The sequence below is a fragment of the Cavia porcellus genome, unplaced genomic scaffold, assembly GCF_034190915.1.
Source record: "Cavia porcellus strain 051 isolate PalLab524CR breed Dunkin Hartley unplaced genomic scaffold, mCavPor4.1 scaffold_3, whole genome shotgun sequence".
NCBI lineage: Eukaryota > Metazoa > Chordata > Mammalia > Rodentia > Caviidae > Cavia > Cavia porcellus.
The window spans coordinates 120,356,534-120,366,901 of NW_026947486.1; the positions used below are offsets into that span (position 1 = coordinate 120,356,534).

General features: G+C 47.7%; 1 protein-coding gene across 1 annotated transcript in view; it reads right to left on the reverse strand.

The window, feature by feature from the left end:
- The window catches only part of Mecp2 (methyl-CpG binding protein 2), a 60,185-nt gene that overhangs the window by 49,599 nt on the left and 218 nt on the right, over nucleotides 1-10,368 (reverse strand). The window lies entirely within an intron of this gene.

A 10,368-nucleotide genomic window follows, 5' to 3' on the forward strand; every position in this document is an offset into this window, starting at 1 on the left:
AACAACACTTCTCTAATCCCTACAAGTAGTACTGTAGTCATAAATTTATGCTTATCTACTCAGAAGCAGTTTTTTTCCTTAAAAGTCTGTAATTAAGCTGGCCAGTGTGACACTGCCTCAGCACTCTGAGAGGCTGAGGCAGGAAGATCATAAGCTCAAAACCAGCCTGCAAGACCATCTTGAAATACACATACAAAATATTTTTTTTAATAAGGGCTGGGATGTAGCTGAATGCGAAGACCCTGAGTTCAATTCTTAGTCCTGAAAAACTAGTCAAAAGGCCAACCCCGACTGCACGGTAACAATGAAAGTTTAAAGTGCACAAACCCTCTTGACATAGTAAGTTCACTTTAGGAATTTCTCCCAGAGATGAACCTGGCTATGAGCAAATTATGTGTATAAAACACTAGTCATGACAGCATTAATGAAGCTTTAAAAGTTGGAAACACAAACACATACATCAAAACCCAGCTATGGTTTTTAGTATACTCACAAACCAAATAACCATCGCCACCATCTAGGTCACAGACTTTTTCATTCCCGCCCCCCTCAAGCCCATATTCACTAGTGCACCTTTCCCGGCCTACTCCCATGGCCCTAAACTGGCTTCCCATACAGACACGCTGGACAGCCCAGCCAGGCAGCCTTCTGTGTCTGCCCCTACCCCTGCAGTTTCGGACATCTTCTTGATGCCCAGGCAGTGCCGTCTTGCATGGAGGGACCACGTGCTGTCAGTCATGAACACCCCTGCGCGCTTTCTCTTATGTATGTCCCTACAAGTGGAGCTTCTAGGTCATTCCCTAATTCCTCCATCTACCTTTTTTGAAGGACTGACAACTGCTTTACAAGGGCTGCACCATTCTCTATTCTGGCTGGTGCCTGAAGGTTCTAGTTTTCCTCCATCTGTACAGTGGCTGTTATTGAATGCCATTTGATTACAACTACCCGAGGGGGTAAAGTGGCATCTTGTGGCGTTGCAATCTACACTTGCCTCATGCTGATTATCAATATATAATCCTCGATGGAAGAAAACATTTCAGAAGGCCTCTTTCCCACTAGGAGGTTCAAAAGTCAATGTTTTAGTCAAAATTCTATAAGTGAAAAAGAAACTAAATATGAAAAACTCTTCTTTTTGGTGGTGGTACTAGGGATAGAACCAAGGGCCTTGCCCATACTAGGCCCACATTCTACCACTGGGCTATAGCTTCAGCCCTGTGCCCAACTCTTGAGCACCATAAATTTAATTTTGATACAAAAAAGTTATTTCCAAGTCAAAACCCCCCCAAAACAAAAAGAAAACTCATTAAAATAATTATAGTACATCACACTCAATAGATTATTTAAGCCTAAGAGTTAAAAAGAATGCTATGGCTCTACAGAAAGTGATTCTGAATTAATCTCCAGGACATATTAGCTATAAAGACCAAACATGCACAGTATCTTCCAGTGTGTATAAAAGCATTTTCACATGTTCTCATTTATATGTAGACACATAATATATACAGAATAAGTTACAACAAGGTGCTCAGGATACTCAAAAAAATCTTGAGACAGTGTTTCACTATGTAGTTCAGGCTGGACTTGAACTCACTATATAGCCTAAGCTGCCCTTGAACCTGCAGTGACCTTCCTGCCTCAAGCACTGAGATTAGATGTGCCCCACCATGCCCAGCATAACATTCAAATTTATACAGACAAAAAATAAGGTGGTGGTTTCCAGGGAATGAAGGAGGAGGGAAAAAGTTGAGAGCTCGTGTTTAGTGGGTAGGAAATTTCCGTTTCACAAGGACAGGCGGGTTCTCAGGTACGGATGGCAGCAATGGTTGCACAACAGCATGAATGTACTTAGTGGCACTGAAGCACACGTTTAAAATGATGAGAACAGCACACTCATTATGCCTATTCAGCAGCAATACAAACTGAGTCCACATCATATATTTTTTGGTGCTGGGCAATGAAGCCAAGAGCTTCCCTATGCACCAACAGTCCCACACTTACAAAGAAGAGGCCATTCCTGGTGGCTGCTCCAGGGAAAGCAAGGCATGTCTGCAGGCAGGCTAGCAGAGATCTCTTCCACCAGGTAGCCTCACTTTTCTTCATGCTGGGCTTCGGACCCAGGACCTCCCACCTAGTAAGCACACACCCCGCCATCTGTATGGTCTTTTATTTTACTGTTTTCATTATGTTTCACATGCCTAAGCATTAACACTCATCGAAGCCAGCCATGGTGGCACATGCCTATAATCCCAGCACTTGGGAGGCTGAGGCAGGAGGATTGTTTTGAGTTTCAGACCAGCATGAGCTACAAAATGAGTTCGAGGCCAGCCTAAGCTGCAAAGACAGACCCTGTCTCAAAGGGAAAAAAAGAACTCATCTGAAACTCCAGCCTTATACAAGAATCTTTTACCTCAATCCTAAGTCTTTCACTATATTCGTTAAGTAAAAATATTTTCAATCGGAATTGTCTTTAGGATATTTGCTTGGTTTTAATGTTGTAAGGTATACAAATTATACTTGATACCCTAAAAATATATTCACTGAAAGTGTATTTTCATCAGCTATTTCAGAGAAGCTTTAAAATCATCACAGAAAATTAACAATTTTCATCAATGTGCAACTTTTATTCTATCACAATGAAGCTAGCTGAATACAGAACCATTTCAACAGAAGTTACCATTATAATTCAAGATAAAAATCAGCCTGCAATTACACAAGTCGGAAAACAAATAATGCTGATGTCACAGTCCACCCTAAAGCTTGAACTTACTTATTAGACTTAAAAACCTGCACTCCGGGTACTTTCCAGCTTAGGGGTGAACCTACTTTTGTGAAGCTGTGGAATCTTCTTGAGCCTCTCTGCAAGGATCACGGAGCCCCACCAAAGCACATGCCCGAAGGAAGGCCGGCGGGAAGGATGAAGGGCTGTCGGACAACAGCCTGCACCAAGCCTCATGGTGAAAAGCTTCAGAAAGCAAAAGCAACTTGGTAGAGAAAACAGGAAAAGTTGAAGCAATACTCTGTTTATGTAAAGAAGCCAGCATCTACTAAAGGTCAAAATGGGATGTGGCTGGTCCGCCACCTGGCAAAGACACCTGCCTAACAAGGGCTCCAGGCAGCGTGCATCCCAAAGTGAAACACAAGAACAATTCACCCAAAAGACTCTTCTGTATACACTAAACATGTGTGTACAATTACAGTCCAGTGTCCATTTTTTAAGGAAACAAGTATGAATATGAACCCATTCCCAGAGTAGAAAAGTACTATACTTTGTAAGTAGAAAAGCTAAGAAATCATAAAAGAAAATTTATACATCAGAAAATATGATAAAGTAGGAAAAACATCTGCATGATGACAGAGTTTAATATCCTTAATCCATTAACAGTTCCTACAAATCAGTTTCAAAAAATATCTTGACGGAATCATCGATGCAGACGATGGTCAGGCCATTCACAAAGACCAGGTACAAATGGCCAACAATTATGAGGCCCCGCAGTAATTCAAGAAGCGCTGCTTTGGAAGACGGATACCCGTTCTGGGGAAGTCTGAGCAACTGCCCTTCCTCAGCCTGCTATGGGAGCTGGGATGGCCACCTGGGAAGGGGCTGCCACAACACCAGAGCAAGCCCAGGCCAGGCAGCCAGGCTTCCTAGCAAGCTCAACCTCACATGACTACTGGCAGTCAGGAGCTGGGAGAACCAAGAGGGCGCGGCAGAGTGCCGACAGGAAGTCAGCACAGACTACACCGCTACTGAAAGAAACAAGGGATAAACACACAAGGTGGAGATGGGGATCAGGTGTAACACCATCCCATCTGTTAAAAACACAAAAAGCACGCATCTGTTTAGTCTTAGAAGACTGAGAAGATCTACATTCAGTTATCAATGCAAGCGGACAGCAAAGGAGCTTTCATTTTTTATTTGATAAAGTTTTTCTATAAATGCAAGCATTATTTTTGTAATGATTTTTTAAAAAACTAAGACATTAAGCATTTAACTATTGAAGACAAGTTCATCCTTTGAACTCAAATGACTTTCTCCTTCAAAAGTAATGGAGAGTCAGGGATATAGCTCAGTGGCACAGCACTCGCTGGCAAGAGCACCATCTGAGTACGATTCCTAGTGTGAAAAAAATGTAGTGCAGATTTTTTTCTTTTTCTTTCTTTTCTTTGTACCAGGAATCAAACTCATGACCTTGCACTTGCCAGGGCAGGCACTGTGCTTCTGAATTATATCCCCAGCCCTCTTTTAAAATCTTTTTTTTTTCCTTTCTACATTTCTTAGGAGAAACTTGCTCAGCTTCTAAATCCACCAGCAACCTGAGAAAGACTAAAAAGCACAAGCCCCCTCTGCACTGGGTGCCCTGGCAGAGAGCAGCTCGCTGCCCATGCTGTGCCGACGCAGACAGTTCCCGAGACAGCTATGTACAAAGCACCCGTCCACCTCCCACCAGCATAAATACGTGGAATACAAAGAACCTCCTGTCAGCCAGCGGCCGGGTCACACCCCACAGCGGGGAAGGGGACTGACAATTCAAGTCACATGATCAGGAGCAAACCAGGACTTGGGGCTGGGGGCAGAGTGATCCTCTGCATTTCTTCTCACATGTCCTATCACCCCACCCCCACCCCCACCCCTGCAATTGCAGGCCGGACAGTCTGGTCCTGAGTGTTTACTGGCAACTTCACACAAGGTGTCAGAAATCACAGAAGAAACATAACAAAGTGCCACTTGGAGTCTCAGCTGGAGTCTCAATGTGGCATATGTGAAAACTCAAGCCTTTTGTACTAAAAGAAATGCGAAAATTCAATCAGAACACTGCTTTACCGCATACCACTTCTGAAATCCAGGTGTCAGATACCAAATATGGAGTGACCACAGATCCAGAAAGAAAAAGCCTGAGACAATGAACCTGATGGCTGAAAAACAAGGAACAATTCCTTGTCGCAAAACTGCAGTCTACACAACGGTACCAAAGTCATCCAAAGCGCACCTGATATGGACCCGAGGGTCGGCCCTAGAATGACTTGGGTTGCCAGCTTCTTTAGAAAGCACCCACTTTGCTCTAGGCACCAAGAGCCGGACGGCATTGGGGAGCGCGTGCCAGTCTCTGTGTCTCCCTTGGAAGAGCCTCCGCCATCCCAGGACAGCTCTCCAAGAGGGCGTCCTATGGGCCTCATGTGGCTCCCAAGGCGTGGAAATGTGGCCCAGTCAGTCAGCCCTCATAGCAACTGCGCTGAGGGCTGCTGTCGGGACCACCTGCTCCCAGGGGACCTGACACTGTGGGTCACCAGTTCCAGCTCTCATCTGACACCCGCCCCCAGATTAAGCTGTGGCTATCAAGTAACTCTCCCCAAATGGACCTTTCAGGGCTCAGGGAAGTGACTTTTTTTTATTATATGGCACAGTTTGGCACAGTTATGTCTTTAGTCTTTGGGGTACTTTTATGCTGTCCAAGAGTGGAATATCTTTTTTTCCTCTTTTTTTAAAAACAGATTGCCAAACCAGGACATATACTAAAAAAAAAAAAAAGGAAGGTTACTTACCTGAGCCCTAACATCCCAGCTACCATGGAATCCTGTTGGAGCTGGTCTACAGAAGCAAGGTGTATTCTGGGGAGTCACATGTCACATCAAAGCAGGAACTGGTGAGTCTGTATTTTTATGGAGCCTAAAACAAAGAAAATTGTAAGTTGAAAGCCCCCATTGAGCTGCATGACCTTTTTCCCAGGGCTATTTGGGACATTTTGAAGATAAACACATAGACAAAGCACTATGTTATTTCCCAGCTCACCTAGCTAGAAACAAAGGACAAACTGCAAATTACTGGCACATAATAGACAGTACTAAAATAAAGACTCATGCTGGTTCACATGGACACTATCACAGGTCTTGTCACCTCTGGGAGACATTCTGACACTACAAAGCATACCATGAGTGCTGATTTCTGGCAAGTAGTATTTCTTCCACCATGTCATACGGAAATACCCAGGGAAAAAATATCCATTCAAGATAACACATGACATCAAAATACCATCCCCAAAAGCAAATGCACACAATCCAGAGGCAAAGCCTCCCTTCATTAGCAAGCAGCTGAAGTTACAAAGGGCTGCTGCAATATCAAGTAGGGGTTTTTAACCCTGCAAGAAACAAAGCACCCAGGGAAACCAGGTGCCCAGGGAGATCCAACGCCACCGTCCAAAATACGCACACACAGCTATTTCAGAGCAGTCACGGCTAAGCTTCACAGAGCAGCAAATCTCCACAGCAAACACCAACGAACTGACTTATTAGTCTGACTGTTTCTCTTTTGTTTTTGAACACATGTTCAAAAGGACTTTTGTCATTAAGATAACTATCATCTCCTTGTTAAAACCTGAACTGTTTTGTATTAGCTAATCTCTGATACCTTGCTGGCCCAACAGCAGCACTTCTAGCTTTATACTAAAAACAAAAGCGTAAAATATATACCTTAGGAATACTGGCAATGATACGTGTGATTTAATCCAGGAAGGGCAGCCCCAGTTGTTTCCTTTATGGTTAGGCAACAGCTGCCTGGATGGTACCTAGAATTATCTTTTGAGGTTCAGTGAAGCCTCACAATTCCTCTAATCCCCTTAAACAAAGAGCCAAGTCGTAGAATGCTTCACAATCCCAGCTGCTAACCATGTTTCTTGGTTACCTACACAGTAGAGTATAAAAATCTCACCAGCAACCTGGCTAGGAAGACCTGGAAAAGTCACATTTTCTCAAGGCCACAAATTGCTTCACTTGTAAAATGAGGGAGCTGGACTATGATTCCTTCCAGTTCTAAAAGTTTGAGGTTCTTAATTAACTCAAGATTTCATGGGGGTGGGGGAAGTCAGAGAATGACTACAGCTAGGCAGAAGCCCAAATCTACCTAGCACCCTTAGTTCCTAGGTAAGGAGACAAGCGCCCCCTTTCCGAAGCCCAGTCCCATTGGACAGCTGTGACAGCTGCGGCACAGCTGCATACGACGGTAAGCATGCATTCATTCACGGGCCACAGACGCAGCTGCCTGTGTGCAGCACTGTGAAACAGGCTGAGGCCTGACTCCACCGCAGCACTCACGCGTGCCCCTGGGATGGGCATGAGGCTGCTGCCCGTCCCGTCTCTGCACACACTCCCCCACACACACACCTCCATCAGGGTGGAGGGGCCAGGCAGCGAAAATCAAGCTCTGGAGCAGGGAAGGTCCCTTCAAGGCACAGACAGAGAAAACAGGGAAGATGTGAGCGAGCTGGGGCGGAAGAGGGTGCCATGGCTTCAGAGGCTGGTCAGTTGCATTGGACAGTAAGGCTCAAGGTGAAGCTGAGGAGGGGATACCTGGGGGGGCAGCAGTGCTCTATCCAGAGCAAAGACTGAGTCTGCTTGGTCAGCACAGATGGCACCTGGGCAGAGGGTGGGAAGGCGGCAGGTGGGACATGCCCCCCCCAGGACAGCTCTCCACCGCTGCAGCAGCGCCCACCGTTTCCTCCCGAGGGAACTCAGCGGCCTGGGACAAACTGCTCTTGTCCAATTACAAGATTCCCACTGACAGCCACCTTCATAGAAGACTGTGGGTTCCAGGGCATGCCACTTGTTATGCAAATAGCCCTGGTCGCAGGAGAACTGTGGTGAACAAGTTTACCTCTGCTGTTCTTTATTGCAGGCTCAAGAAATGTGCTCCTGGGCAGTCTCCACACGGGAGAAGGCAGTCTTAGTGGACTTATAAGGCCAGGCCAGGTTTCCTTTCAAACTCCACAGCCTGCCCCCTGCCCCATTAGTTTAGATCTCACAGGGGCATGGAGGCAGGGGAGATAGCTGTGTCTAGAGGCTACAAACATAAAAACACAGATTGCAAAGTTGTATTGCAGCCTTTCACACCCACTGGGGTCTGTACCCTCACTCAGCCTCTCTCAGGGATCAAAATCGACCCCAGTCAAGCAGAGATGACTCCAGAGGGCATTGTGACCAGATGAAATAAAGATCTGGTATTCTGCGTGTAAAGGACTCAGGGCAAAATTTTATTTATTATTTTTTGGTCATTTTGAGACAGGGTTTGCTACACTGCTACACTCACTTTGCAGTCCAAGCTGGCCTCAAACTCGCACCAATCCTCCTGCCTCAGCCTCCGAAGTGCTGGGATTATGGATCTGTACCACCACACCTGGCTAGAGCAAAATTTTATTAACAGGAAATAGGACGGGGTCACATGCCAATACCAGCAAGAAAACCATACACAGTTTCTTCCAGCTTCAGGGACTTGTTGGCTTTAGATGCCACCAAGGTCAGCAAGAGGCGCTGTGAGTGGAACTTGTACTCTGGAAGCTACCCACACTGATTCAAGGGTACGGGAGATGCATGTCCGAAACAAAGCGGAGATCTCCGCTCATCCCGCATCTGGCTCAGATGTACAACTCCAGGAACCCCCATATGGTGAGGTGTACATGTATGCACACTTGAGTGCATCCCAGTGCCAGCCACCTAGTTGACCTGCCACCAAGTGATCTATGACAACTTATTCTAATCAACCATTCTCCCACCAGACTGATTGTGCTCTTTAAGGTTCTAATGTAACCACATAAGAAAATAAAAGCCTTTCCCAGGCTTCCTTACTGGGATTTGAAGTAGAAATCCTGAAAAGCCCATAACTAAGCCCATTTCCCTAAATGCCTGGTGGAAATTCCCAAAAGACCTAAAAAACTCAGACCTATGTTTTTATAAGGGCTCAGCATATTTCAAAAGACCCAAGAGGTCAGTTTAATCTTGCTCCTAAATGAAATTGCTGTGATTCGGATGAAAATTCCAGCCACAAAACCCAAAATTCTCCTCTCGAGTAATTGCTTATTAGCGTGACTACTATTCAAGCCTGAATGTGCTTTATTTTTATGGTATAACAAAACGCGGAAAACTTGTGAGTCCAACATCTCAGCCACTTAACATTATGTACCAGGACATTTGGTGCCATGGTCACCAACCACCCCCTGAATTTGATCCTGTCACATCAGACTTTGGGCCAACAATCTCGAACATCAGGGGTACAACGTGCAAACAGTTCAGCAGAGCTCATTTGTGTTCCTGGAAAAATAACCAGAAGCACACATCTGCCCGACCATGAGTCAGGAATATCAATTTTGTGGCAGGACCCATTTCTGCTGTGACCAACCCACACTCAAGCTCGCTCACAACAGAAGCCACCCCATGGAGGTGTTCCCAGCAAGCTGCTCCCTTGGGGGGCGTAGGGGTGGTGTGGTGGTCCGCTTCAGGTAGGCCAAGAAGGGTCTGGTGAGAGCAACCTTTTCAGACTCTTGACAGTGACCTTAAGGCTTTAGGGCTAAGACACAGAAACACTACCACAGCTCCATAAAAGTCACCTGAGTTTTAGTTGGGGGCGATTCAGTTATAATCAAAGTAAAAAGAGAATAAACTTTCAGCGCTAATTGACAGGAATCACAGCGATGCGACGAGCTCGCCCCTTCGGGTCCGGGGTGATCCTCAGCGGTCCAGGACGATGAAAACCCGTCACATACTATGTCCTACTCCACTTATGTAACTGGAAGATCGCCGGCGGCGGCGGCGGGGAGGGAGGTGGAGTGGGGAGTGGGGGGGGGAGATGGGAGGGCGCTTGGATTCCAAAGGCACAGCACCCCAAGAACCTCTGCACACCAGAGGGCATGCTCTTGGCTCAGAGCCTCAGGTGCCATTGGACGCAGGGTCCCCAGCCCTTAGGTCCTGATGGGAGCAGAATCCGCTCTATAAGATGAGCTGTGGGACCCAGGCACATGACATCTGCTCTTTTCGGCTGGGGACAATCACCCCCAGCAACCGGCTCCCGCTACCCCGGGGAAGGAGCTGGCAGGCCGGCCCGCTCGCAGCGGGGGCAGAAAGTCATGGAACGGGCGAGAAGGGGGAGGCAGAGCCCGGAGATGGGGGTGAGCGCGCAGAAGCCCTTGTGGCGCACTCTCCCGACGGGAGGCGGACTGCGCACGCGCGCCGGTGGGGGGGCAGAGTAACGGGAGAGGGGGCGCGCGAGGGAGGGAGCGGGGAGAGCGCGATCCAGGGAGAGGCCGGGGCCGCGGGCGCGCGACGGCGCCGCGGCCCTAAGCCCCAAGAAGGGCAGGAGCGCGCGCAGCCCTCCCGGCGAAGCCTTGGCGACAGCGGCGCCCGCGGGGCAGTGCTGGGATGCGCTCAGAGAGCGGGCGGCGCCAGGGGCCCGGGGCGACCGCGCCGAGGACGTTCACCTGCGAGCGCGGGTGGCGGGCCGAGGGGAGAACCGCCACCGGAGGGAGGGGGAGGGTAGAGAGGAGGGACGCCATCCGCCAGCCTCGTCGTCCGACCCCGCGGGCCCCTCCCGCGCCACGTCCCGCCCCT